General features: G+C 42.1%; 1 protein-coding gene across 26 annotated transcripts in view; it reads right to left on the reverse strand.

Moving 5' to 3' along the window:
* The window catches only part of Tenm3 (teneurin transmembrane protein 3), a 1297160-nt gene that overhangs the window by 323373 nt on the left and 966948 nt on the right, over nucleotides 1–6839 (reverse strand). The window contains exon 1 of one of the 26 annotated variants that reach the window (XM_017312778.1): nucleotides 6678–6825. The exons of 24 other annotated variants lie outside the window; for them this stretch is intronic. The gene's annotated coding sequence lies outside the window, so the exon portion shown is untranslated. Of the gene's footprint in view, nucleotides 1–5731; nucleotides 6087–6677; nucleotides 6826–6839 lie in introns of those variants that run through there. One more of the 26 variants, XM_030243527.1, reaches the window with a different exon arrangement.

A 6839-nucleotide genomic window follows, 5' to 3' on the forward strand; every position in this document is an offset into this window, starting at 1 on the left:
TATGCTACGCAAGCAGACTCTTGGCAGACTGGTGAAATAGGAAGAGTGGGTTGCCCACAGCACAAAGGCTGCTGGCACATGGATGGAACGAACAGAGCAGCGGAGGCTGAGGCAGGACCAGGAAGGGTCTGGCAAAGACTCAGAAGGAGATGGTAGAGGTTGGAAGCGAGACAATAGGAAGGCGAGGCAGCCATGTGGTGAACCAGAGAAACGGCCTAAGAGATGACGACTGGCTGAATGTGGGCCCTGACACGGGACAGCAGGAGTTACAATAGTTCATAACTCAGTTATGGTTTTCCTTCAATCAAACACAATGTTTTTCCTTCAATAAAAGGTTCTTAATGCAATAAACCAGAGGTTTGTTTTTTTTTTTTTTATGAGACATAACTCTCTTGAAGTAACTACTTTTAGTGACTTTGAGATCCTAAAATTTGAGTGTTATGTAATTCACTGCATGATATGGAACTATCTCCAATAAAGCATGAAATAACATTACAGATATTTGATAATGGGTTCTCTCTCTCCCTCTCTCCCTCTCCCTCCCTCTCTCTCTCTCTCTCTCTCTCTCTCTCTCTCTCTCTCTCTCTCTCCCGTGATAAGATTTGTGTTTAGTTTTGATTAACTGTATCAAAGGAGAATTTAGGAAAAAGTAAAACATAAGCCAACCTCCAGTCATAATGCTTGACGGCTCTGCCTGAGAAAACAGAAACTCTTACTCGCTGCACTCGATTGCTTCAGGTGAAATTCCCAACAAGGGTAGGTCTTGTGTCGGGTTCTGTAACACTCCTCTGCCACTGGCCACTAGGTGTTCAAATGTGGAAGCAAGAATTTTGTTTTATTAGACTTGATATAAAATGTATCACCAGGAAAATATCAGCAACCCAGCTGAGAAATACAAACTCTAGATCCTACAATTTTGTTTTTATGTCTCAAGGGAAGTGGTGACTTCCATCCACCATGGTAGCAAGAGGGTTCCTAAGACCCAAATAACCTCCAAGCAAACACACCCAGGCACTTGCTAAAACAAACATCTTTCCCACTGCTGAAATTAAACTTGGCAAGTCCCCTTAATAGCTTGAAAAACAATCTGAGAAGTAGCAGACTAGCAGCTTCTCTGCACCGAGGCTAATCATCATGAAAAGACCCCTTCAAAGCAAATACAGAATGGGCCAACCGGCCTGATCGCCTTAATTTTTAATGAAGGGATAGCTCCATATACATGCATCAGTATATTCGAAGTAAAGTTGCCAAGGGGCGAAAAAAAATCTACCAATATTCAGGATGAAACCAAGCCTAATTTTACCATTCAACCTGATGTTCTCCAACAGGGAAACACCAGAGTGGGAAATGTAAGAGAGGGGACTATGATGAACCAATCTGTGGAAATCCCTCAGCAGTGACCATCATAAAAATGGCCAAATGGCTTTCTCTACCCCCATCAAGGTCACTTTCCTGATGTTGGGTTCAATAAGATGAGAATGCATTTACCCACTCTCCCTGCATCTGACTTCAACCTCGCCAGTCCAAATGGCCCTGTTTAACCACCCTGGCCTTTCACCGGCTCCCTGAACAAAGATAATTAAGGAGATGTACTGCCTCCTCCTATCACAGGAACTGAAAGACAAATAAACTTTCTAAGAGCTCAGCCAGGTGTCCACTCCTCCAATGTACAACTTCTAAGCAGGAGGTGAAGTGAAATAATAGGTACATAGTTACTAAAGGTTCACCATGTTAAATGTGTTATATAAGGTGGCTCTGTTTTATTTAAAAGAAAGACATTTAAAAAGAAGCATTCAGGCTGCCTTTTATGGGCCTCTAGGTGGCATGTCCCCTCCTCCTTAATATTTAGGGAAGGAATGATAATGCTTAAGAAACTTTTTTTCTGTAAATTACTATAGCATGGACTCCCCAAGTCTAACTACCATTTTAATAGGACCTGCCCACAAAAGATTTCCCTGTTCATTTTAACTAGTTTTTCCCTGTTGAAATTAATTTGCTATTACTTAAGTCTCAAACACAAAGTATTTCTGGGATACAAAGGGGAGGGGTTGTTGTTATTAAACTGACATAGCAAAAATTTAAAATAGCTATTTCAGATCTCAAAGATAGGATGCATAACCCACAGCTAGGTTTGTAACTAAAGACAATGTATAAACATCTAGTTTCAAACAACTTTTCAAAAAAGTTTTAAAACGTGTAATTTCAAACCTACTAAATGCATCTATAATCTCTATACATCCTCTCTGTATTAAAGAGGAAAAAATTGACATGTCAAAAAACAAACTATGTATTTCAAGTTGCTGTAGACTTCAAGAAAGGCCTCAGATATAAATTAATATTATAAAATCTTTGTATTCTAAACAAAATTCCAGTAAGCCATACACATTTTATTTATCTTATATTATCTACAGCAAGATAATTCTGCAATGCCAAAAATCCTGATACGAACACACTGAATGAGTTTCTAATGTAAACCATCTCTTTTGGATGAAGGAATCAGATTGTTATTTTTGGCATTGAAACATGCATGTTTCGGGATGTGTAAATGCTCCAACGGGCGATCACAGCCAAAACAGCACTTATGATTGAACACTTAAAAGCTGTGTTTATATGCTTCAGACCTGTCCAGATCAACCTGATACAGCCCAAGTCTAGATGATCCCCTTAATCTAAACCATTGGGAATCCTCGTGTTCCTCTCTCCTAGTTTTGGACATCCTACAGTTTTCTGTTCCTTTCTCTTTTCTTTCTCCCTGATCTACTTTTGTGACTATCCTGGATCTGCCAAGAACCAGTTCACCAGGCCCTCTTACTCACGAGGTACTCTAATTGCTGCGGTTTGGGTCTTTAAACCAGAGCTGTTGGGAAGTTCTGATCAAACTCAAGGTTCACTGAGAGGTTATTAAAAAAAAGCAAACAAAATCTGTTTATTTCTTTTCTTAATTCTGTGCATCATGTTCCCCTCTTTCAGGGTACCATCTTTATAACATCCAAATGTTCAGTGAGCATAGCTCATTTCTCTACTGAGAGTTGCAAAGTACTCATGTCTAAGCTAAGCCAGAGCACTTGTAGCTAAATCTTAATCTAAACTACATGCGTATGTAGGCATATATGTATACCTGCACAATTCCAGTGAAGTTGTGAAATGGCATATTAGTGGAAAACAAACTTTTTTAAACTGAGAAAAGGTTAATATAAAATAAATTTAAATAGAAGCTTAAAACAAATGACTAGACTGCTTTTTAGATTTACTTTTGTATAGAAGAGTAGTTTTTTGTTTTTTTGTTTTTTTAAATAAACTTTATTAACAATTGTTTAGTTAAAGCCCAGGAAACAAAATAAATGACAAACATGAAGAGCTGGTGCTCCAATGCTCAATCTCTTAATTGCTGACCAGAGCTGAAAAAAGATCCCTTCTCTGAGCTAATTGAATGAGTCTTGTTAAACCTTTTGAAACACACTTTAGAAAATGCAAGAATACAGCTTAGAACAGGTTCTTTAATTTGGGTCATTTTCTGTTGCTTGCAGTGGTGGCGGGTGCTTAGCAACGCTGTTCTGGTGGCCCCTTTTAAGGAAATGAATACCTGGAATACAGCATTTTAATCTATTTTATGGCATTAATTATCAAGATCACTGTATACAGACAGTGCCTCCCTCTGCCACTTGTCTACATTATGAAAGACAGATGTCCCATGATAAATTGAAAGCATGACACACCAAATAAGAAGATGTGTAAGGACATAAAAATAAAAAAGAAAGCCAAAATAAACAAACAAACAAATAAATAAAGTTAGGTTAAATGGTCAAAGACTTTACACTGAAATCAATGCTCAGAAATCTACAATAGAGTCCGTGTTAAAATCCCCTTTCTTTCCTTAAATCTTTGAGAAAAACTAAATTCTATTATGCCATACACTAGGCCACTGGTATCTAAGAAATGTGATGTAACACTGCCAAAACTTAACCCCCACTCCCCAATTTGGGGGGGGAGGGTACAACTTTTCTAAATATTTTTTAAAATAATTTTTTTTTATAAGAGAACTTTGCATGAGAAATACTTAACCAAGGACCTTTGAAATTAGATGAGATATTCACTTCAAATTTATTAAAATGTGTGCAAAAGACTCCTTTCCAGAAGATGAGAAAAAAGGTTAAAACGTAACAGCTACCAAGTGGATTCTAAGAAATCAAACCGCATATTATACTGGTCATGTTTTATTAATAATCAGTGTAATGGGTTAAAAAGCTAGTAATTAAATATTCAGGATATACCTGTGTTTTTCTGAACGCAATTATCTTTGTTTAAAGTGTAACTCTTTGAACTCTCTCCCTCATGATTCCATAATTCATTTTCGAGTCCATGCCCTGCAGAAGGTGAGATGCTTAGACATCTCCATCTCCCTCTATCTTCCCAGCCAGGATATCAAGTGACTCTTTGTTTAGAATGTGTCCTAACTTCAGTCCTTAACAGTCATATTAAAAAAAAAAAGAAAGAAAGAAAAAGCTTTTAACACCTATTCCCTAGCGATGAGACAGGAACCAGACTAACAACTTGCAATCATTTTTTTTTCTTTTTAAAATTTCAGTCTATCAGCTAGCATGCAATCAACATCTCTTTAAATTAAGGAGACTTTCCCGATGTATCTAAAATCATCATTAGGTTGTGAAAATCACAGGATTAAAAAAGGAGGGGGTGGGGAGAACACAAAAATCTGTCAAGTTTTTAAACTGTAAACACATGGCCCCTGCTTGGGGGTTGTGTGTTTTAAACACTACAGTTGCACTTGAATGCCTGAAAACCTGATAGAAAAACGTGGGCCAGCTTGAAAGCTGCACAGCAATACCCTACTCGGAGGGAAGCTTACTAAGTTATGCTGTATTTCTAAAATGCCTTCTCTGGATATTTTCAATCCCTTCCGAAGAACTACTTTAATAATTAGCACACAGAGGTCTCTGGATGGCTCTTTTAAAAGCAGAGAACAAAAGGTTTATTTTAAAAATGAAAAACCTTGGCTTGCACCGCGCCAGACGTGAATCTGCTTTCAATTACCGAAAGTATTTCCACTTTAGTGGAAGGGAATCAAATCTGCAACCACACCATCTTAAAACACTGAATTTGATTATATTAGGCTTTCAGGGACAAAATGACTCTGTGACACAGGCACATGCATCTGTATGTATCATTTATAAGATATTGCAGAGATAGACACGCTAGCACATGAGAGGGCGGAAATGTGATTTCTCCTTCTGGGCGCTGCTGCAGATCTTTGTCTTATTAAAATACACACACAAATAGGCGAATGATTTTTTTTTTTTGTTACTGGAACTAAGTTTCCCCAACTATGCGCAACTCTTTTTCCACAGGAGTAATCTACATCGAAGCACATCTGCAAAAGTTGAATTTCTTTAGAGACCGTGCCCCTTAAAAAATCTTTTCACGACAAAAAGGGACGGAGTGTTTCACAGGCAAAAACCTGCTCTTTTAATTAGCAAGATTATTTTGTACCTTTCGCCCCCATTAAGCAATTAGTATGATGGATTTCGGTTAATGGAACCAAAAGGTTGATTCATTTACGTTCGAAGCAGATTTTTTAAACATTTCTGACATGAATTATTCAAAATCATGATCGCTAAGACTTGCTCCAAACAAATTCCGTAAGATATATGGCAAAAGTCAAAAGAACACATGGAGGCTAAAAAAGAAGACGAAAGAAAGAAAAAGACAGTTTTACCTCAAAGATTTGGACCGTAGATTACTCATTTTAGAAATCCATTTAATTAAAAATACCGGGAACAAAAGACTCCATCTCCCCGTGGCTACCTGCACCACTCCGGGTGGCGAAGAGTATTCGGGAAAGTTCTGCCTCCACCTCTCCTAAATCCTTAAATCTGGACCCTCAGGGGTTAAAAAGCCACCTAATTTCAGATGCTAATGTTGCCTCTGCACCGATTTCCACCGGCGCGAAGCCTCCTCCCATCCCGCCGCCACCGGGGAGGACGGACCGCGGGACCCGCGCCGAGGGGACCGCGGAGTCGGGGGTCCCCGCGCGCCCGAGAGAGAGCTCGGAGCCGCGCGTGGAACCGCGCGAGGAACCGCCCAGGCCGCGCTCACCCACCTTGCCGCCGCGCGCCCTCGCCGTGGCCGTGCGGAGCGGAGCCCGGCGCTGCCAACTTGCCTGGGTCTGGAGCGGATCGCGTTACAGCGCCGGGCTCGGGGCTCCGGCTGCGAGCGGCAGCCAGACATGATAGGCTGAAGCTGCTCTGTTTACACCCGGCCGCCGAGGGGGCGGCGGCGACGCTTAACCCCTTCGAGCCTGGCCCCGCCGCGGCCCGCCCGCCGCTGCCGCCGCCGCCGCCGCCTGGCACTCGCCACAGTCTGCACACAAGCGCGCACGCATGCACACACGCACGCACAGACCTGCACACCCGAGCCGAAGCAGCCTGGAAACTGCCCACCAACTGATCAGGTGGCGTGCTCCGGAGACCCTGGAGGGAGCGGCAGCTGGTACACACACACACACACACACACACACACACACACACACACTCACGCGCGCGCACACACACACTCACACGCGCACACCCCGAAGCAGCACTGTGCTCCCGTACAGCCCGGCAGGCTGCTGTGCATCCTGCAAACGTCCATAGTCTCCACCCGCTCGACTTTCCCGGGCTTACAAAGAATCTCCTTTCCCCGCGCGCATCCTGAATCCCGAGCCCTGCTCCGCCACCTTTCTTGCACAGCACAGGCTTCATCACACCCCCACCCCACACCCAGGGGACCGCCACTTCTCCTCTGGTCGGCCCAACTAAGTCCCGGCAGAGGCGCGCCAGCCCGTA

This window comes from Mus musculus, chromosome 8 (assembly GCF_000001635.26).
Source record: "Mus musculus strain C57BL/6J chromosome 8, GRCm38.p6 C57BL/6J".
Lineage (NCBI taxonomy): Eukaryota > Metazoa > Chordata > Mammalia > Rodentia > Muridae > Mus > Mus musculus.